General features: G+C 36.5%; 1 protein-coding gene across 47 annotated transcripts in view; it reads left to right on the top strand.

Moving 5' to 3' along the window:
* Nucleotides 1–23,785, top strand: part of PTPRD (protein tyrosine phosphatase, receptor type D) — a 1,162,785-nt gene that overhangs the window by 589,792 nt on the left and 549,208 nt on the right. For all 47 annotated transcript variants that reach the window (XM_027635107.1, XM_027635108.1, XM_027635120.1 and 44 more), the window contains one exon: nucleotides 17,469–17,491. The gene's annotated coding sequence lies outside the window, so the exon portion shown is untranslated. The remainder of the gene's footprint in view (nucleotides 1–17,468; nucleotides 17,492–23,785) is intronic.

The following is a 23,785-nucleotide window of genomic DNA, read 5'->3' as shown; positions in this document are numbered from 1 at the left end:
GGATTTTTTTTACAGCACTTTTCATAAAAACACTCTGGAAAACCATTTTTTTTTTACCCTACAATGTATTCCATTCTGTGCAGAATGCAAGTTCCACTCTATCTTTTAAAATGGAAATGAAAACCAGAAAAGGAAGAGTCAAATTACTTCTGATAAACATGGCTCTGCCTCTGGAGGCTTCTAGGTTTGGAGTTTTTTAAAATTAATTAAAAAAATATGGACTGAATTCCAAAGAAGTATCAGCATAAAATAAGGCTTCTATAGGTAGATTTAATATGCATCCTTACTATTTCCGTGTTGAGTTGTTTGTATCTGTGATCTTTCATTCAGTGCAAATGAGGATATTTCCAAGGGTTGAGTAATTCCCCAAGTCTTTGACAAACTCTGTGGTTCATCTTCTGAAGCTGAATAGGCAAAATGTTGCCAGGTAAAATATTACCAGCCAAATTGTGAAAATTTCTTAATGCACTCTGGCTCATATAAGTTTCCATTTTTTTAATCTATGATGGAATTTCTTCAATACAGTAATTGGTCTTTATAGAAAAAACAGGATTTGTAGACAACAGCAAGGGTGTGTTGATGATGGCTAGTTACTATAAGGCACAAAGGATTAGACAGCAACTGTTGATGAATGTCCCCGACAGCACTTACACAACTATCTGAAAATCTGTTTTTGCTGCAAGTACATTTATATTCATTTGTAATGGGTATTTTAGCTTCTTTCTTCAACATCTTTTACCTTCTGGTAATGTATTTTTCAAAAGTAGTTTACCATTTGATTGTTTTCCCCTTTACTGTTATATAGCTTTTTCAGCATTTAATTAACTTCTAGTTTTGTACATTTACCTTCAGAAAATCATACCAATCTGTTGATGGGCTAAAGTTTCATTACATCAGACTCTATGTGAAGGAACGAATTCTGTATTCATTGTAAGACTTTTGTTGTCTTGAATACACAAATCATTGCAGTGACTAAGAATTCATTTCTGTCTTCTGACTTTCCTCAAAACTGCATTTTCTAGGCAGTCTTTGTTTCTGTCTTCTATTACAAGTCTGAAGATTCAAAAAGACTTTGTTAATATCTTTGATCCCTATGTTGTTCTAGAATTGAAACCTATTGAGTTACATGAATTTATCAATAATTTAGTTTTCTGTTTTCTATCACTATATATTTTCAAAGTTTGCAGAAGGCCAAATAAAGTGCATTTGCCAACATAGCACTTGAATGGAGAGATTAATACATCAATGTTCTGTAAAAGTGTTCTTCTATGTATCAAAAAAAACCACTTGTGATTTCTTATACCAATGATTTGTGTCTGAAACCATTTTTCCAATCACATCGGAATTTTGTAAAGTTTGATTTTGAGAGTTGTGACAAATTAACATCAAGTAGCTTTGTAACAGTGAATTGTACTGTAACTTACACTGTTTAATTCTTCATCTAACAGTCAGCTCCCAGAGGCAGGATTTTGTGCAGAACTGGGGGCAGGTAGTCTTCCAAGGACAGAGTTTGTGTCTCAGTAATGGCGGGCAGGGTCCCTGGTAGTGTCCACAGGCAGTTCAGAGGCCTATACCCAGCATGACCTCCCATGGGAGGGTGTAGGACTGCAGCTCAGAGGCTGCAATGACCTCTGGGACCTCACATCGGGACCACAGGCAACAGCTGCAGTTGCAGGAAGCATGCACCGGTGGGGGGTTTACAACATGAGTAATCAAGCTGTGAGAGAAGGTCAGTAGACCATATGTCTCTTAAGACACTGCTCTAAAAGAGCCTAAACCTCCAAGCTGCATCAAAGAAGAGGAGATAGCATCTGTACATTTTAGACTGGGAAATGCAGACAACTAGGCTGGTAAAGGCTGCAATCTTGTGAACTCTGGCACTAGTATGACTGTTTGTATTCCACCTGCAACTATGACTTGCAGAGCAGGTTTGGGAACCCAGCATAGGCAAGGGCAGGACTTCTGCCCAAAGATTGTAATCTACCTGTGCCTGAGATCTCTGGCAGCAGTGACAGGATAGAGCAAAAAATGCTGATGGGAAATTCCCTGCTGTGGTGATGCAGGCTGCTAAGCTAACTCGTTCTGTTAGCAGGGGACATTTGCTGCATACTGAGGGGTTTGGTGCAGAACATCTTGGATGGGCTGACAAGGTTTGTTCAGTTTGACAATTGGTAAGACTACTAGTCCACATTTCTTCTCCATATAGGCACTAGCAATAATCAAGGAGATTAGGACTTAATATGTAGTGACCACACATCTCCAGGGAACGAGAAGAAGGGCTTGGTGCCTGGTGACTTTTGCCTGGTCTTGCAGGCATGGGAAAGGCTTGCAGAGAAGTGGATGAATCTAGGAAGACAAAAGCTCTTTTCACATTTGGTGTGGGCAATAGAGTTTTTATGACCCTGTAACCTTTTGTGAGGGTTGCTTGGAAGAGAAGGGATCCACCTGACTAAACAGGGAAAAGTGTCTTTGTTATCAAGCTGGGCTACCTCAACAGTATTGATCTATTAACAAGAAGGAAAGGCAAGAATGATCAACAATCCAATGAAAAAGCAGTGAACCAAGCTGGCAAACAAAACATGAGAGATGACATAAACACTAAAGACTTCAGCAGCTGGACTACTGTCATGAATAGAGGCGGGTTCTTTGGGAAGGACAAACTGGGCAAGAAAGATGGGAGAACTGCCCTTCACTTAGGAGAGAAGGATTTATGGAGATCTTTCTTTCTTTGGGTGATGGGCCAGCCAAATTAGTGTGCAGACCAAACCGGGAAACAGTGACAAGTGCCTACTACATACTACCTGAATGAAGAAGAGCAAGCAGATGACACTGCCTTCAGACAACTTCACATTCATAGAGCCTTGTCTTCCTGGAACAATTGACTCACCCCAATATATGCATGAGGAATAATACAGCAGAGCACAAGTAATTCAGGAGGTTTCTGAAGTGCACTGCCAACAGGTTCTTGACACAGGCAATCAAGGAACCAGGGAGGGGAGATGAACTGATGGACCTAGCAAAGAACTGGAAGAAAGCAAAGGTTCCTCCTGTCTCCAAGACAGTAAGCAGAAGTATCTGGGAAACTGTAGGCCAGTCAGCCTCACTCTGGTCCAGAGAGTTCATCTAGTTCACACAGAAAGTTGTTTACTTCTTCTCTGATCCGTTTTTTTTTTTTGCAAAAATTTCAAAATATAGTAAATATAATTTTTATTTAGCCTACATGGTTTAACCTGTAACACTTGTTGAACCATTTAGTGGCTTGAACAGAAGGTATTTGAAAATTGAAAAATACTCCTCAATGAGTTTAGTATCTTGCAAAAAATTAAAACCCTCTGGAAATTTATATGTACACCCAAACCACAATTTTTATTTTCTTTCATTTGTTTGTAAATTCATCTTGATAGTACCCAAGGAGTGGTGGAATGATGTTAAGCTATTAGTTTTTTCCTGCAATGATATCCCTATTATTTCAAGTTAAATTTTCTTAACTAGTAGTTTTACTAAATATCAAGCACCAAAAGATTTTAACAACTCTCTCAGGAAATCAGAGAAAATCAGAGTACCTGTATTAGTCCATTGTGTTGACATAATTGGATCACTTGCCCTCTGCCACCACTGAGTGAAACATTTGTATTGACTCACAGGTCAAGTATCTGTTAAAATAGTGATAAATCAATCGCCATCCTCGCCCTCATCCACAGAAGTACAGGAGCTGTAAAATAATGACTGCAGTTCAATGACTTAGTGGGCTTTTTTGTCTCACATAATGAGACAGAAATCTTGGGTAGTTAATTAAGGCACTGTATATTTGAACACCTTCATAAAAAGTCAGTGAATCAGTTGACACAAATCAAGGCATGAATCCAAGAAACTGCAGGTGGGATGAAGTGAACAGAGCCTATCAAAGCTCATCACATTTGAAAGTCAAAGACACGAGTTCCTCTGTTAAAAAATTCAAAATTATGTGTGCTTCTCTTTTTATTGATCTTTATTACTTTTCTCTGTATAGCACATAAGAGCTACATTGAAGTGAAACCACGTTTTTATGTTTAGTTGAAATAAACAGTTATAACAGTATCCCACCACCTTTCCATTACAATAATTCTACGTAATTATTTTCTTTACATTTTCTCTGAGAGATAGTTCTTGTCTGAATTGGCAGATTTTGCCAACCCTTTTGCATTTTTTTAATAGACACAAAATGAACAATATTACACTTCTTGTAAGGTCGTAGGTTGTGTGGGGATGTCAGTGTAATTTATCCACATGTTGGAGGACAGGAAGAGTCCTTATAAGGTGATCACTCTATTCAGTGAAGAAAAAGTCCCTGAGTAGTTTATTTCTTTTGTGTTTCCAGAGTGCAGTTTTTAGGTATTTATATTGTGGGCATTTCTTATAGGAAATTCAGTGGAAATAAATATTTGATCTCTGGTGTCTCATTCTCACTTTCCAAAAGTTACCCTGGCCATTTGAGACTACTCCTTAAGTCTTTCCATATCTGTCTTGGGATAGTTACAGACTTCACTAGAAGCATTATTTGGATTTGGAACTCTCCTAAATCCTATAGAGCTCTCACTCACTGAATCCTCTACTAGAATTTGCTGTAAAAATATGTGGTAGAGAAAGCACAGGCAGTTTCTTTTTTGAAAGCAACTCCTGAAATGGACCACTTCTTTTCTGTTTCACACACTAAACCATGGAAGTGAACTCCATCATCTGCTCTTGATGTACAGTTTCAGAGGCAGTCCAGAAGAAACACTGTCACGATAGTGCTGTCAGATGAAAATTTACTAGAGGGAATGAAGCTCCTCCTGACATAAGGAAATTCAGTCCTTTAATTGTTTTTATACCAGAGAATCTGTCTGTTCTATAATGACCCTAAGGATTAGGAAACTGCAGACAAGCAATAATTTTACTTCCCTTGGATCAGATGTTTCTCCCCAAACAGGGACAATTTTCTAAGTACAAATCAAATATTTTGATTTTTTGATTTTGCATTTAGTAATTAAAAATAATGCAATCCATGCATCTTAATGACAGGGTGATACTCATTAGCCATTAAAACCTTCTATACCTATACCCTTCTTTAGTCATTGTTGAGATCTCTACAACCATTGTCTGCTGTTTACTGTGGGCCAACTTACTAAAATGATATTAAGTAGTATTTAGGATTATCTTTCCCAGGTGGATTATGAGAGTTTTAGTGTCTTGAGTTAACCTTTTTTTCGGTGCTCTTTAAAGGAAATTTTGATATCTAATTTTCTTTCCCCTTTCAAAACACACAGGAACTGTTTTTTATACCAAATTGACTTCATTTTTGTGCTGTAGAGATTTCATTGGTTTATTTGTCTAACATAACACATACATGTTTTGGCAACTGTAGATTTTTTTGAAAGACATAATTGCAAATATAAACATATTTTGGTGTGTGACAGTAAGTAGCATGGAACAAAAAAAATCCATAGACCTGATCTTGACATGGGGGGAAAAAAACAAAATAAAACCATAATGCCTCTCTCTACCACCCTCCTACAAATGCATCTTGAGTGTATTAGTCAAGAAGTCAGAAAATTCATCATGCATACCATATGGAGACAATCATCATGTGGCACTTCTACAGTACGTCTTTTTTTCACATTGGCATGAGGTTATTGCAAGATGGCTAAAATAAAATGAAAACAGGACAGTCTTACATTAGCTACAGATTCTCAGGCTGATTGTTTTCTCTGCATTTCCTTTAGATTACCCTTTTGTCTTGTTGCTACCATTTACTGACAATGCAGGATTGAATATATTCCTTGAAAATTTCAAGAACACAGTAAATCCATGAAAATAATTGTTTCCTACTATTTCGTATTACTTTAAATATACTTGAATTGTGCTGACCTCTTTTGATTGTGGTGGAAATTATATTATAAATATAATGAAAGTTGCCACATTTAGATTATTTTAATAATACAAATGTCACTATGTCTACAAACCTTCAAATATAAAAAATAATGAGTGTGGGATTAGTGATGACAAGTCAGGGAAATGGGACTAAGAAATAGTTTTCCACGCCTCTACTAGAAGAGGATTTTTCTTATTTTCTTATAATTTATTTTATTTCAACAGATAAACAAACCCAGTTCTTCCATCATTTCAACACAGTGACCTCCTGTTTCCCAAGGGTTTCCCAAAGCGCATTTTTTCGTCCACATGCTATGTTCACAGTTTCTTTAAGAATCCAATGTCTTTTCACACATTGTTTTTCCTGAAAATTATATAGAAAGGGGTCCTTCTACATTGTAGAGCATAGGAGCAGGATAGGAAACATGGTGTCCTTTGGCAGTACTCAGTGGAGAGCTAAGCTGCTTCTCATCAGTGCAAGTTATCTAGCCTGAAATTCTCTATTTCCATGATTTTCTAAATGTGAGTTTGGGGTTTTTTTAACCTTTTTTTTACATGAGTTCTGAAGTGCAGTATGCATTATAGGTTAATTTGATATTTTATATATTACTCTTATTTTCTATTTTTAATGGAAACTTAAGGAAGTTATCTTTTCCTTTTTTGGTTTGTTGTTGTTGTTGTTGGGGTTTTTTGCCACTCCAAAATGTAACAAGATATTTCACCTTGTTAATTGCAGAAGAAGTTGGGTTTTGCTTTGGTCTTATTAGAGCACTGTGTTCTTTAACACTGGAAACACAAATTTCAAGCCAAAAGCTAAATAAATGCTGGGAAGTCGAAATTTATAGGTTATAAACTACCTAATATATGAGTTCCGGTGATAGGTACACAGGCATAAACTGCATATTCAAATGACAATGTTCTGATTGCAATTTAAAAAAACATGGGTGTTCAGCAGGGGAGATAAACAGCACGTATTGCAGCAGGTTCCATGAACTGAACAACAGGCGGTCCAGGAATAAAGTGTTCGTGGATTTCAGATTCTATATGCAGCCTAGAGTAAGTTTAGCATTCTATATGCAACGTAGATTAAATAGATCACATGACATTTTAAGTAAAAAAAAAAAAAATACTCAGAATATTGGCTACATTTTGCCACGGTCCGAAAAGGGGGTGGGGGGGAACCGTGGCACAGCACGAGTCCGGGATGCGAGGGTGGGATGCAGGTAGAATGCTTTATTTACGCGCGCACCTGGTCTTTTATCAGCTCGGGAGGGGAAGGAGCCAGGACATAGGGCAGAGCATGAGACAGACAAGTGGGGGGACAAACCAGGATAGGGACACGGGCAAAAGAGGCAGGAACGTGGGAAGAACCGGGGAGGGAAGGGGCGAATGGAGGCTGTCCCCTCTCTCTGCAGCTTCTCCAGCCAATCGGCAGAGAAACAGAGGAGCAGGGAGGTGAACAGGCCGGGACATGCCCGGGAAATATAAATTCTGGGGAAGCATACGATGTGTATATACATCATAACTGTAAAGTCTGTATAATAAGGTCCTTTCAATCACTGTACATCTTTTTCCACTTCTGAGATTTTCCACATTCTGGTTCCTGGTCTCCTTCACAACATTTTATGTAACCCTTTAGAAATCAAATGTTACTTCAATTCCATTTAGGTTTCACAGATTAGAAATTAAAATTATGACAGTTCTTGGGGGTTTGATTCCCATTCTGCTTTGATTATTACGGTTAAAAGATTAAAAAAAAAAAAACAGGAAACACATAACATTTAATATTTGCTATGCTCAGCATTAGGTTGTTCAAGTGCATAAATAAGAGCAATACACTGTCATAAATCCCGTGTCATGGTACAGTGTGATACTTTATGCACAAGTAGATAAAATGTCCAGCTTCAATCTTTGTCAGATAAATCTGGAAACATAGCTTACCTCTTATTAGTACCTCTTGCTTTATAACTCTGTACTAATAAACCTCTAACCTTGGGGATTGTCAACGCATAATAAACTAAGATAATCCCTTCATATATAAAAACTTTTATTGTAAAATTTTGTTGACACAGACAACTTGAATTATTCATTCCAGAAAGACCACCATAATTTCAACAAATGTCATCAAATTTTATCAACTTCTTGCTTATGGCATGCATATGAAATAATGAATATGAAGATCAACATTGTCTAGTTATTTTCTGTTTCCCATTCCTGCATACTGCAATTTATTTCTCAATTAAAAATTAGGTGAAGAAGGAAATGTATTGTGCAGTGGGAATGAAATAAAGTATCAGTTCAACTAGAAAAAACATGATGCAGTTTGCTTATAAGAAGCAGAAAGAATGTTTAAAGTTGTTGGTGTTGTGAAGAATATTTACGAATCAGCATGCCAGCTGATTCTGAGCCATGTGGTCCAGGACCACCAAACCATGTCCCAGACTTGCTATAAAAGATTTTTTGCTTTGCTCCATTTTTCCTGGAGAACTTTTGTGACAGTTAATACACCTCATCAGTTTGGCTGATCTTTTTCACTGGCATAACAATTAACTTCAGTAATCAGCCAAATTGTAGCTGGAATAATTACAGCTTAGATAAATTACCTTCCTTGTTTTGATAAGGCATTATTGTCTTTAATTCCTTGTCCTAGATTTTTTGTTAATGTCAATATAAAATATCCTTGTATTGTTACTATTTATCATTTTATTTCCCAAGTTTCTGTAGGGAATAAATTGTTCCTGTTAAGAACTGAATATAAAAGTAATAACAATTAACAGAATGTAAAATGCAATATACCTAATATGAAAACTAATACAGTGATACAGATTCTTTGTCACCACTCTTAAAAAGAAGAAGGCATAAGTCACTCTCCTATCATTTCTGTATGACAGTGCTTATCAGTATTGTCAGTCTGATTCTTGTGAGTCCTCCATCTGGTCACCTGCACTGTCTTTTGTCTTATACTATTGCAATGGCTCTGGGGCGGTGCCAGCATTTTCAGTCTTTATGTTTGATGATCACCCAGTACAACATTTAAAAAAAGGGTGATTATTCAGCAATGCTACTGAAGATGCAGCTGTTTCCACAGAACAATTTTCAGAAACACCAAAATAATGAATAATAATGAGAGAAGCCCAAATAAATGTCTGGATGTGTTTTGACTAAATGCTAAATTTTGACACTGTTTTGCTGTACCCACTTCTGCATTATCAACACGTGCCTAAGCATTGTAAATCCCCTTTCAAACCAACAAAATTAGGGCATGTAGAATTATAGACATTCTGAAATGACACTCAAGTTTGGAAGGTAGTCCTTCTCCAACTGAGGTATATAAGTTAATCATCATTCAGTTTAATAAATCTGTGTGTCACTGAAAACACATGTAAAATTGTAGTTTCCTTTGTTGACTAGGACTTTAGGAATTGCACAGCATTCTGAGTCAAAAAAATCCACAACTTTCTATGCTGCTTTTCAACCCTTTTGCAAATTTACACACATGCTTTAGTGCTACTTTTCATATAAAGGGCCAAGAAAAAATTAACCAAAATGTAAATTCTTTTGTGTAGAAATGAAACATGGGCCTATGGTTTGCTATGAAATTTTAGATGTTTCATGATAAAGCGTATGTTCAAAAATATGCAGTGCTTAATAAGGAAGAGATATATGAAGATCTAATATATCGTACTTATTATTTATCTGCTAATTAAAATTGAGTAGTGCCTTTGGAATTGGTTTTATATTTTGTGAACAATGTCTTTACTTAAATAATAGCATTGTATTCTCTCTACTTTTTAATCTATGGTTATATAATGAAACAACTATAAAATGTTCATAAAACCTGGTAGTGCACAAATTCTACCAGAAACTGTTTTTAGAAAGTATATTATGTTAATATATTTCATAGAGTGAAATTTCTCTTCTGCTCCCTAGTTAACCTTAATTACTACATTCATAAACTACATAACTTTTGAGTCCAAGAAAACTAAATTGATAATGCATTCAATGCCTTCTACACCATATATTATGTTTAAATTAAAATTACTTCTGCTTAATAACATATGTAATTAGACTTCTTATTGAATCACTATTTTCCTCGCTTTCAGGTAAATAGAAGTTCGTATTACTCAGAATGTATTAGACTTAACATTTTTAAGGAAAGATACCATAATAGCAATGACAGTGATATTTTCATAGGTGAGATATGACTTCTATTTCATGAGCAAACTAAAGCCCACCTATGTACTCTCTTGCCTTAGAAAGTTAATGCAACTGTGTTTTTCAAATGTGCTTCTGTTCCAAAAGACAATTAGGTTGTCCCATGTCCATGTATGGTAGATTAGTTATTTTCCTATGCAAGACCCAGTCTTACAGTCCATACAACTAAAATATAATATGCAATCTTCTTTTATTTCCTGTTTAATATATGTGTGAGTGATTGGGCAAGGTACAAATGTGTGCTTGACAGAACTTACTATGCATAAGGGAGATGACAAATTTTCTTAGCTACTAGATTTCTGCCTTTCTGTGGAATGTTGACTTTTCTAAATTATAATTTCACATTGACTCCCATTAAGGGACACCAACAGTGTTGTACTGAATAAAAAGTGAAGAAAATTAAGATAATATAGCAATATTTTATTTCTCCAATGATGCACATTTCAGGTGTCTTTTCATCAGTGCAAACATGTTTTCAAATTACTGTCACAATTTGACAGCAATACCATTTTTCGCTTTTTGATATTTTGCTTTCCCATTCTTTGAGATATTCCACTGCATTAGCTGTTGCTTCAGCTGTATTCCAGTACCTGGCCATATGTGCACTACATGCTTGTTTTGTGAGAAATAAACCATCATTGAAGGTAAGGTCAGCTTGCTACTGCAAAGCCATATGTAACTGCAGTCTGAAATTATGACAAAATATTACGCTGCAGTAACATAGGGTGAGTGCAGAAGAAATTTTTAATGGAATGAGAAACAGCTTTCAGTAACAACCAGTTCAGACTAACTTGACCATCATCTATTATTTATTCAAATTATAGTTAAATGTAAATAGAACATAAAAGTAGGAAGTCTAATCATTAGAATGCTAATTCCAGTTGATAAGCAGGATTTTTTTTCAGAGGGAGAGTCTTAAATTATATCATATACTATCAAACCCTAATTTTTCCTTCTATATCTCCCATCTCTTTTCCTATTGCAAGCTTTTTAAAGACTTTTCTCCACAAATTTGCATTGGTCTGATTTTAGATCACTGATTATTATAAATGCAACTGACAACTTCATTTCTTCTTTTTGGCACCATGTGTAGCTCAGTTTTAATTCTGTGTTATGTGTGTATACATATATATATATAAATCATGGCAAATACCTCTGGAGTGGTTTTAGTTCAAAAAATAAAACTTTTTTTACTGTTTTTTGCAAAGATCTGATGCAAACAACATCTAAGTCTCTGGAAAGATTTCTATTTTCTAAAAATAACTTCATTTATCATCTCTTCGTACTTTATTATGGGTTCATTTGGATCTGAAGATACTGAAAAACATAAGCAGTAAATGTCTTCTAATCCTTATTTTAACTTATTTGCTTGAAATTATATGAACTTTCATTTAAATACAACGGATATTTAACTACCTACATATTAGCACAGGGAAACAAATGAGTATTTTTATTCTATGACAAGATGCAATTCTGCACAGCCTATATTTATTGTTTTGTCCCACCTTAATTCCAGATATCTGTTCTGGCTGTTTTAGATATTTCATTCTCAGCAGGCTGCAGATGCCAGAAGAAATTTATTATTGACTAGTTTTTTATCCATGCTTTCATATAAAGTCCATGATATAAGTTTTGTCTGTGTCTCCCTAATGTTTACCCTTCTGATGAATCTGCTTGGAGCTGTGGTATTTCCTCATAGCTTTCCTTTTCTAGATTTAACAAGATGGGTAGTATCTTCTTAGGCAGCCTGTGAGCTCTTCTGATTATCTTATAAACTTTTCAGAGCATGACTCTCTTTTATGTACCTTTGGCATGTTTTAATACAAATTATCAATACAGTTATCCTTCATAGAGAGGTACAGGTGTGAATTTTATAACAACATATTGAATTAGTATTTATCACAACTTCTTTTCTATTCTATTTTGCTTTGCCATAGTGTGAACAAAGTAGAAGGTCTCAGCTGGAATTTTATAGCAGTGGGTTTTGTTACAAACATCAAGACAGAAAACAGGGTCTTCTTAGAACACTAACTCTTTTTCAAGTGAAAACCACCTTTCTGATTCTTTATTCAACTTTGACACTTCAGTTCCTCAGAGTTTCTTGCTCTTTTTCAGTAATGTAACTCAATGAATTTTTATCCCCAAATATTTTCTCTCTTCTCAGTTTTTTTTTATATTTAAAATACTGCTTTTAAAAACACTGTTAAATTATCATACCATGTCCAGCATTAAAAATGTAATTGTGTAACTAAAACTGAGATAAAACAATAGTTTTACTATATTTGATAAAGGAGGATAAATATATGGAAAAAATCAAGTTTTAGTGACTTATCAATAGATAAACATTACACTTTTCTACTGAAAGGACTTCCTTTTGATTTTTTCTGTGTTTGATTTTCTGCAGCCAAAATATACATACATATGGTATTCCAAAAATGCCTCAGCATAAGTTCTTTGGTTGCTATAAGGCCTGTTTAACACTTTGCTCTAGTTAGAAGATAATAGTCTTTTAAACAGGCAGTGACTTAGATATTATAATTCATATTCTGGCTATTCTCCAAACGTTGAAGTTATTTATATCTGATTTTTTAAATATCAAAACAGCAGGTTGATGCACTGGGATTCTAGCTCACTTTTTTGTAGTCACCAATTATAACAGTCTCCCTTCATATAAGAAATCAGACTACATGTGAAATCTTTTTATTTAACCAAATGTTAGCCAGACTGAACTTTTCAATTTTTCCTACAGTTCAATGGAAAACACGCACATATAGACACACACAAAACCAAACTTAACCAATCAACCAAAAAAACTCTACAAAATTTCATTTTAAATGAATTAATCATATGGAGATTGTTTGTTCCTTATATTAAAGTACTCAGTAATACTGCTCCTATTTTCAATCATTTATTTATATTAGTGGTATTTCCATGTGCATTTGTAAACACGAGATAAAAAATAAATAGAAAATGTAAAGCAAGTAAATTTTTCTCAGGATGAAGTTTTAAAAATCCCAAACCAGTTATTATATTTTAAACAATAATTATATTCTTCACTATCCATAGTAACAAAAAATATTATTGTTGTCTTTGATGCAATGAACAGCCACCCAAATTCAGAAAAAATCCACGCTGTTCCCATGAAGTCAGTAAGGCCAAACAAGGCAACTGGTAAGGTAAAGTAACCAAGGATATGGTTTCCTGTAGAGAATATTAGATTTATAAGTGATAGGCTGAATAATATGGTATGTGACTATCTGCACTTGAATGAAGTAACACAGTTCCATTGGCATACTAACAGAAGTATTAATTAATAATATTAATTGAATATCTGTTGTAGTTTATTTTTTGAAAGGGTCCATTGGAGGAAAGACCAACCAAAAGCATGTAACAAAAAACATGCAACATAGAGCATGTAACATTTTTCCAGCACTATATTCTAAAATCTCCCAATCTATTCCATGTCTTGTGTTCAACTCCCATCTGGGAAAAAAACCACAAAACAACAGAATATAAAACTTGATTAACATTCACAGTATTACATTATCATGTTAACTCGTCTCCATGGATGGAGGTGATGAGTTGGGTAATACAAAATTGTCTTGTTAAATTTGTATCAGATTAATATATAAAACCTGCAACCCAATCTATCCTAAACTCACTGAAAGGTATTTCTGAATAAATATGGAAAAGACAGTAAATTTAAATATATTTAGGAACCAAAGAGTTATAGATGGGAATTAGTTGAAAAGAAATTAGAATTAAAGGTAACTGCAATTATATGTAGAATCTAACTGTCATTACATGAAGAAGGATAATGATGGAGTAATTCCCCAACTGAGTTTACTTCTTGTGTAGAATGAATATAGCTAAAGACATTCACTCATTGAACTTTCACTGGAATTGTGATAATTAGGGTCACAAGAACATATATACTATGATGTCAAGAAAACAAACTGACACTATAGACCTGGAGTCAAATATGAGCACAAGATGATAGTGCAGAACCAGTAGCACAAAGGTTTTTATAGCTCCTTAGTTAATCACAGAATTTACATTGTTTCATAATTCCAAACTCCATTAACCAGAGCAGATTGCCAGTTTTGTGATCCAAGTATTGAACTGAAGGCAGGCAGTATGCAAGATGGGATCATCCTAGGCCTCATTATCTAGAAAACTTAAAGCCCCATATAATTTCAATCTTTTAAAAAAAAAATCATTTCCAGAATCTTAATCCAATCTCATAGGCAATGAAGCTCTGATAGTCAATATTCCAATGAAAGAGTAAGTGCAGTATCAAAAGTGTGCCTAGAAAGGCTTGGAAAGACACATTTTCTTCTGAAGTTATTTCATTAACTTAATGATCCATAGCAAAAGTTCTGTGAATAGCTAAAATGGCAAAATATTGGAGAAAAGATAGCCACTATGTGTAAGAAAAATTAAAAGAAACAAGTATTTGCTTGAAATTAAGCCTTACTTCCATGTTTTCTGTCTCTGGTTTTCTGACTGACCAGAATAAGCATGAAGTACAGTTCTACACAAAGAAAAAAAGGAGTAAGGCCAGGTCTGCATCAACTATGTCAAGAAAAATATATACTGTAGAGACAACGGATGGAGGAAACCCACTGACTTGTTGAGAAGAAATGTCCTTATGGTAGCTCAATATTTCTATATAACAGGAGAAACTTTTAAATTTAGCACTTGGCTCTTTACTTGATATTTCAGTGACTGTAATTCTTTCTGTATAATGATACACAGATAAAGATCCTGCCTTAGTAATGTCTAGTATGACATCTGTGAAGTGTCACTGCCAAGAGCTTTCCACCAACAACTTCATTATTCTGAAAAGGTTTTGCAGGAAGGGACCTTAAAGATCATCTCATTCCAAACTCACTTCCATGGGCAGGGACAACTTCCACTAGACCAGGTTGCTCAGAGCCCCATCCAGCCTGACCTTGAACGCCTCCAAGAATAGGGAGTCCAAAGCTTCTCTGGGCAACCTGTTCCAGTGCCTCACCAACTTCACAGTAAAGAATTTCTTCCTGGTATCTAACCTAAACCTACCCTCCTACAGCTAGAGACCATTCTCCCTTGTTCTATCATTACTTGTTGTCATGAAAAGTACCTCTTCAGACTTCTTTTAGGCTCCCTTTAGGTACTAGAAGGCCACTCTAAGGTCTCCTCCACGGTGGACAGTCCCAGCTCTCTCAACCTGTCTTCACAGAAGAGGTGCTTCAACTCTATGTTCATAGTGTCTCTCCTCCAGGCTTGTTCCAACATCTTTCTTGTGTTGAGGGTCCTAGACCTGGATACCTTACACCAGAGAGGGGCTCACAAGAGCAGGTCCAAGGGTTGTATTATTGACTTCAATTGAGGGGTCTTTTAGGTTTTTCCCCCTTATCAGTGATGTTTTTGGAACCCTGTCGTTCTTCTACACAGGGATCAAACACATGACACTATTGAACAAACTGATTTCTTTCCTCTTTTGATGGTAATTTCTCCTAAATTGTTTGTAATTGTCATATTATGATCCAGACACTTCACCAAATGATATTCAGCCCAATGTGACTGCTATGCTTTATCAGATTAATTTTCCATACTGACTACCACTGGCTATGCATACAGAGATGACATAAACTGATAAATTCTAAGTCCAAAGCACCAAAAAAATATCTTAACAGTCATAAAAAGAAAAAAAAATATAAAGGCTGTAATTAGGTTTTGAAACAGAATTGGAGGAGCACCACAAAGAAATTTATTCCAGAATTAGTAAAGTCTTCAGTCTTGTATCACTTATTTGCCCTGCTATTGAAATATCAACCCTACCTTCTTAGACTGATGAGAGAGGAATCTTTTTCAAGCTATGAGATGTATTTCTAGAGAAGTAAAGAAAATGAATAAAATTCCTAAAATCTCAGTACAATGCTCTGGAGAGCTATTATTAGGGGGAAACATGGAATTGAGTCTAAGCAACAGTTTGAATAAAAGTGGTAGGATTAAGTTTTAAAGAGTTTACAAGATTCATTCAGGTCCATCAAAAATATGAAATTCTAATTACACAAAATTGTTCCTTTCCTTAATGTTTGGAGAATTTTTCTGATACTATTGCACCTACATTGAGTAAGAGAGAGGATACAAAGGAAGAGTTATTTACTTCTTTTATTATGTCTTGTGGAGGTATTGATAGGAAAGAAGACAATCTTCATCTGCTTTATTTAAAAGTAAATATGAAGTTTCTTTCTGCAGAAGTTTAAACCTTACAGAGACTGGTTTTGCAGTACACTTTCTTGAAGAAAATAAAATTATTTTCTCTTCTGTAAAGATTTTATCTGGCCATTTACTAATAGCTATAGCCATCTGTTTGGTAATTCATTTTTCTTTATACTTTAAATCCCTCCTAAAATTCCCAGAAGAACATAGTTTGGTGCACAAACTAATTTAGAAGGTTTTAAATATATAAGTTTATATGGGTACTGGTATTGGTATTGTTAGTGTCTAAGACCATCAAAATGGAAGAAGAGTTTAAGTCCTACCTTCCATACCCTTCTTTTGTTCTGTCCAGAACTTGTACAAGTATTACAAGTTTTTCTCCTTCCTCTCCAAAGAAGTAGCTAAAGATAAGGGAATAAATTTCTTATGGAAAAAGCTTGTGGCTTTTATGCTACATAACTTAGGAAATTTAGAAGGGCTAAAAAAATTTAAATCCCTTTGTAAATCTCTTGGAATTGTTTGTGGTTTGTTTAAATAAATTTAACTTCTGGTATATTTTATTAAAAAATATCTTTTAGAATTTCTCTTTCCTCACCTTTACTCCCTAATTTTTCAGACCTCTGACAGTGCTGAGGAAGTGTCTAATGTACGGTCACTGTAACCACTACAATAGGGTACAAAATAATGCCAGGTCTCATATCAACTCAGAACTGGAGATGAGGATGACTGATAAAAAGACGGTGAAGGAAACTTAGAAAACCATACACTGACTGAAAAAAAAAAAAAAAGTTGTTTTGTTTTACTGTTTAGTTGTTCACAAGACAGGGATAAGATTTAAGGCATGTGAACTTTTAGAATTATGTTTGAACTTCAATTTTCATGTATTTTTTGGTCATCTGTAAACTGGATCACAGATTCTCCTAGCTGTCATTTCCTCCTATGATAATACTACATGTAGTAAAGTGTCATTCACAAATGCTTTAACAAATTGCGAAATCTGCTTACAGATGGAGATTACATACAAAAAAAAAATATTTTTTTTTTTATAAAAACTTGTGGACTTGTTTTCTATGAAATATTTGCTAAGCAATGTCAAATGCCTTTCTCCCTGTACCTTTCTCTGAAAATCCTTTTCTTTGTTTCTTTCCTAACAGGAGTTGAAATTCACAAAGTTGAGGTAGGAAACTCATTATATTACTGATAATTTAACTAATTTACTCAAAGCCAATGATATTAAGCTTTATGATATTATTCTTGTGATTTGTGTCTAGCAGTTATTCACTATGGTAGTTTACAGTCAAGGTTTGCAGTCAGCACAAAATATCTTTTCTACAATACAGAGAACTACTATAGATTTGTCTTGTCAGTAGCATGTTGGATAAGATGTTCATGTAAAATAATCAGCTATTTTTCTGATCTTATAAATAGTTTTGAAGTATAATGCCATATTCCAAGTCCTATCTTTCCATTAATGCTGAAGTTTTCATATAATTTACGTTTGACTTTGACCTGGTCCCCATTAAAACAGAAAGATTTAGGGACTTATATATTCACTGGGCAGTGAAACACACTCTTTTTTCTTTCCAGAATTCCAAAATTTTCTTTAAACCAGAAGAGAGGGAAGATGGTGCATCTGACTAAAGATAGTTATATTATCTACATAGATTTGTGATAAAGCTGAGTTTATCAGGAGGCACATATGGAAATCAACATGTTTTTTGTATTCCTGTCTCATTTACAGAATTGGAAACACCCACTAACTGACATATTTTAGTGTCAAGGAGCTCAGTTATTGCAGTGATATTAGAGGGGAAAAAAATATATCTTTTCATAAGGAAATTTTTAACTAACCTGCACCAAGAGGGTGTCAAGAGGAAAAGAAGGGCAGTTGTAATAGAAGACTCCCTTCTAAGGGGAACAGAGGCCCTCATATGCAGACCAGACCCAAATGACAGGGAAGTCTCTCTCAGGGCCTTGGGTAAGGGACATTACTGGAAAACTCTTCAGTCTAGTGAGGCCCTCTGATTACTATCCACTATTGATTGTTCAAACTGGCAGTGACAAAATAACAAAGGCAAGTCCGAGAGCAATCAGAGACTTCAGAGCCCTGAGATGGTTGGTAGAGGGAGCACAAGTAGTGATTTCCTCTGTCCTTCTGCTAACAAGAAATAATATTGTTTGGAATAGGTGGATCCATCAGATCAGGTAGTGGCTCAGGTTGGTGTAATCGAAAAATTTGGATTTCTTGACCATACGATGATCTACTCAACACCTGGTTTACTGACACCTAGTAGGATTCACCTATCTCAGGGGAAAAAGAGTTCTAGTGCAGGAGCTAGCAGGGCTCGTTGACAGATCTTGAAACTAACCTGGAAGAGGGAAGGGAAAAAAACCAGGGTCCCCAGTGATGAGCCATGGATTGGTGTGCCAAAATTTGAAGAAATGAGCACAAATGGGATTCCTCACTCTACTTCTCGAGTTGTTGGCTACAATGTACCACACCTGAAGTGTTTCTACTCCAATGCAGATAGCATGAGGAACAAAAAAGAGGAGCTCCAAGGTTTGGTCCATTCCCAGAGATTTGGGATAAGTGAAACCTAGTGGGATGAGACCTGTCACTGGAGTTGAGTAGTCCTGTTGGATGGATTATAAGCTCTTTAGGAGGGATAGGCAGGGCAGAAGAGGTTGCGGGTTAGGGCACTGTATGTAATAGAAGAGTTAGAATGTATGGAGCTCACAGGTGGCAATGGCACTTGACCTCCCAGCCAGGACAATGACACCAACAACTTATTCTTTGAGGAACTAATGGACACTTCCAAGTCAACTGCACTTGTCCTTATGGGGGACTTCAACTTGCCAGAAATTAAATTGGAACATCACACAGTTGGTACAACCCAGGCCAGAAGATACCTAAAATACCTGAATGACAGTTTTATGGAATAGGTCCTAAGAGAGTTGATATGCAAAGATGCCCTTCTTGATCTGTTTGTCAACGGGGTGGATCTTGTGAGCAAAATGGAGATTGGCATCCATCTTGACCACAGTGACCACAAGGTGATCAAGTTTAAAATCTCTGTTGACAGGAGAAAAAGTGCCAGCAAAACCTCAATTCTGGACATGAGGAGAGCAGACTGCAGGCTGGTCAGGAAATTAGTAAGTAAGGTCACCATGGAAAATGTTTTTGAAGGTTCTGGAGTCCATCAGTGTGGGTCATTTTCTAAACATTACCTCCTAAGGGCACAGGAGAAGGCAATTCCAAAATGTCAGAAGTCAAACAGGTGAGACAGAAGGCCAGCTTGGCTGAACAGGAATCTTCTTTTGGAAATAAGGCAAAAGAGGAAGGTGTACGCCCAGTGGAAGGAAGGTCAATTGACATGGGAAGAATTCAGAGATGCTGCTTGCCACTGTAGGGAGAAATTCATGCGGCCAAAGCTCAACCAGAGTTGAAGCTGGTCAGAAATGTGGGGGACAATAAAAGAAGTTTTTTCAAATATATTAATGGCAATAGGCAGTATAGAAATATCATCAACCCGTTACAGGCTGAGGATGGTCACCTCACAAACAGGGACAGAGACAAGGCAGAGGTATTTTACCCTTTCTTTGCCTCTGTCTTCAACACGGATGACGGACCAAAGGGGTCTCAGAGCCCTGAGCTGGAGGACCATGACTGCAAGAATGACCAACTCCCAGTCAACCCCAGAACAGTACAGGATCTGCTGCTCCAGCTGGATTCCTACAAATCTATGGGGCCTCATGGGATTCATTCAAAAATCCTCAAAGAGCTTGCTAGTGTCATCGTAAAATCTCTCTCGATGATTTTTGAGGGGTCTTGGGAATCTAGAGAGGTCCCAGCTGACTAGAAGCTGGCAAACGTTGCCCAGCTTCAAGAAGGGCAAGAAGGAGGACCCTGGAAACTACAGTCCTGGTAATCTCAGTCAGTGCCCAGTAAAGTTATGGAGAAGATTATTCTGGGAAGTATTGAAAAACACCTGAAAGCCAATGCAGTCATTGGCCACAACCAGCACAGCTTCATGAGAGGAAAGGCCTGCTTATCAAACTTGATTTCCTTTTATGACAAGGTAACCCACCTATCTGATCGAAGGAAGCCAGCTGACGTAATCTTTTTGGATTTCAGTAAAGCTTTCTATAGTGTCTCTCTTCTGGACAAAATATCCAGCACACAGCTGGACAAACACATCCTGTGGTGGGTGAGCAATTGGCTCACGGGTCGAGCATAGAGGGTAATAGTGAAGAGGGTAATATCAGACTGGTGACCTGTCACTAGCGGGATTCCACAGGCCTCCATCTTGGGCCCAGTGCTCTTCAACATCTTCATAAATGACTTGGACAAAGGGCTGGAAGGGATACCAAGCAAGTTTGCAGATGATACAACTCAGAGGAGCTGTTGACTCTCTCAAAGACAAGAGAGGCCCTGCAGAGACACCTCGACAAATTAGAGGACTGGGCAGTCACCAACCACAGGAAGTACAAGAGGAAGTACTGGATTCTGCATCTGAGTAAACTTTGGATGTTTGTACAGACTGGGGAATGAGATGCTGGAAAGCAGTGCCATGGAAAGAGACCTGGGGTTCCTGGTCAATGGCAAGTTGAATCTGAGTCAGCAGTGTCCTGGCAGCCCAGAGGGCCAACCGTGTCCTGGGGGGCATCAGGCAAAGCATCGCCAGCCAGTCGAGGCACGGATTGTCCCACTCTGCTCTGCACTGGGGCGGCCTCACCTTGAATATTGTGTACAGTTTGGGGCACAACAATACAAACAAGTTATTAAGCTCATAGAGAGTGTCCAAAGGAGGGCAACAAAGATGGTGAAGGGCCTTGAGGGGAAGCCATGTGAGAAGTGGCTGAGATCACTCGGTGTGCTCAACCTGGAAGAGACTGAGGGGAGACCTCATTGCAGTTCCTTGTGAGGGGAAGAAGATGGGTAGGCACTGATCTCTACTCTGTGGTGACCAATGACAGGACCCAAGGGAATAGGCTGAAGTTGTGTCGGGGGGGGGGGGGGTTACATTGGACATTAGAAAAAGGTTCTTCACCCAGAGGGTGGTTGTGTACAGGAACAGGCTCCCCAGGGAAGTGGTCACAGCACCAAGTCTGACAGAGTTCAAAAAGCGTTTGGACAATACTCTTGGGGAAGGTCCTGTGCGGGGCTAAGGGTTGGACTCAATTATCCTTGTAGGTCCCTTCCAATTCAGCATATTCTGTGATTCTGTGATACTCTACCTTTAGTATTTTGGCAATAATTTACAGTTCTTCGGTTACACAAATCTTGCTTCATCAATAACTCACGTAATGAAAAACTAAAGAATATTCATAGCATCTAACTTTAGTTATGAAGTTTGAAGTCTTCAAGATGTGTCTATGTCTTTGTTAAAAAAATGCAATCTATATTACGTTCTGTAATATGACAAATATTTGGATAGATTTATGTATACTGGCAAAAACTTCATTTTAGATGTAAACACTGGTGGTGATCCAACATTGCTCAGAGGCCAGTTGGTTACACACAATTCAGGTCCTCTCTAATTTTCTGATTGTGGTATCAGTGGAAAGAAAACTACACCAACAAAGCAGAGTCTTTAATATCTTGTGATTTAAATGTGGGACTAATGGGAAGTAAAGAAAATGGAGTTCAGATTGGTCATACGGCCAGTAATCAACCTCAAGAAATAAATTATTTTACCACTGAGTAGAGACTTTCAGGTCCAGCATACCAGATCTCCCTCCCAATTGCACAGTACAGTCCAAGGCAGAGTTTGCCTGACTACGGGGAATATGTGGAAGCACTACATACATATGCTGGACACAATTTATGGCTCTTCATAGAAATATATGTGTGCCCTAACAATATTCTTTGTATGTCACTCTTTATATATTGGTGTTCTCTTTCCTATATATCAGCATCACATGACCTCAACAGAAACCTCAGCACATAACAATGGAAATTCTAGCAGAAACCAGGGTGCCTCTTAGACTCAGTATTCCAGGAAAAACAAAAGTTGCCCTTAGTTATTATGAACAACTGGTCAGGTTTCTGACACAAGTAATAGATTTAACTGTTATTTAAAAACTTCAGGAGAGGGCAGGTTTAGGTCCTACACTGCATTATGAAAATTAATGTTCTCATGTCTTACAGGATCAGGACCTGTATTTGGGATAGAAATTAATTCATTAGCAATGATGAAAGTTCAGCATAAAAATTCTATACATAATTATGCACGTGTATTTACTTTTATCTCATGAATTCCTTACCCTTAACCTTTTAAGCATAATAAAAACCATTAAGTGATTCAAATTGGTTTTTTGTTTCTTCATCCTGCAGGAATCTTTAATGTTATTCTCAAAAATACATTTACAGACAGTTTGGGCAGGTGTGTGACTGAAAAGGTCAAAAAAAAGTCAAAGCATACTTAACAAATATATTTCTTCACTCCATCACAAAGATCCTTTTGGTTGCATAGCAACAACCTTTTAATTACTACTTGCAACATAGATTTTAATAATTTAATTAGTATTTTTCTTCATTAAATTGTTTCACCCAATAAATTTAATGCATTCAATTCATTCCTTGTTTTTAAATGGTCCTTTTAATTTCCCTTCCTTGCCCTTTCAGCATCTTTGGCTAAGCAGTAGGGAATAAAAATCTCATTAATTTCATATCAAAACCCACAAAAATAACTCAGCCTTTTCCAATAAACAAAGAGATATCACTCTTTGTAGTTGAAGTTGTTGGAGTCGAGGTAAGCATTGGTGAAGTCATTGGCTTCATAAAATTGTTACGGTACAACCACAAGGAGTCTTTTGCAGGACTGGAACTAAAACTAAGGTTTTCAGAGACAAAATTCAGTGTGATGTGGCATGTTTAGAGTGGTCTGCTTTTAGAGATAGTGATGCTGCTGAGAAGCTCAAGCCTACAAGAATAAACTATTGTGAGGACAAGAAAATGTTCCTCTGGTTTAGAAACCATCTACTTGGCATAGAAACACACTTGGTGTTTTTGCACATGGAAGTTTCACACACCTCCTTGTTTCTGCATTAGGCATTCTGCATTTCTTTGCCATTCTTGTTGGTGAGGGTTTAGTTCCAGTTGATTATGTGAGGGGGAAGGAGATAGTATCTAAGCAGCTATGAACAGCATCCACATTTACTATAAAAATATAAATTATTAATGTTTTGGTGTCTGTTGCCATGTTTTTTTGCCATTTTAGTGGACTAAAACATTCAACCTAAGTCTACTGGATATAAGTGAAGAAGATAAAGGAAACATTCTCTCTAAAATAGTTTTCTTAGCACTACTGACACCTGTATTGGCAGGCAGCAAGAAATTTTCACTCAGCAGGAGCATCTATGTAATATAATCTGTTGTCTATGCCCTCATGTCTGCCTACCTTCTGAGATATCTTCATCTGCTGAAGACTTTAAAAATTAAAGTCTTAAATTAAAGCTCTTCAAAATT

This window comes from Corapipo altera, unplaced genomic scaffold, assembly GCF_003945725.1.
Source record: "Corapipo altera isolate COAL_440 unplaced genomic scaffold, ASM394572v1 61411, whole genome shotgun sequence".
Classification (NCBI taxonomy): Eukaryota; Metazoa; Chordata; class Aves; order Passeriformes; family Pipridae; genus Corapipo; species Corapipo altera.
Note: the sequence above shows the minus strand (reverse complement) of the source record. Positions and strands in the feature narration are given on the sequence as shown.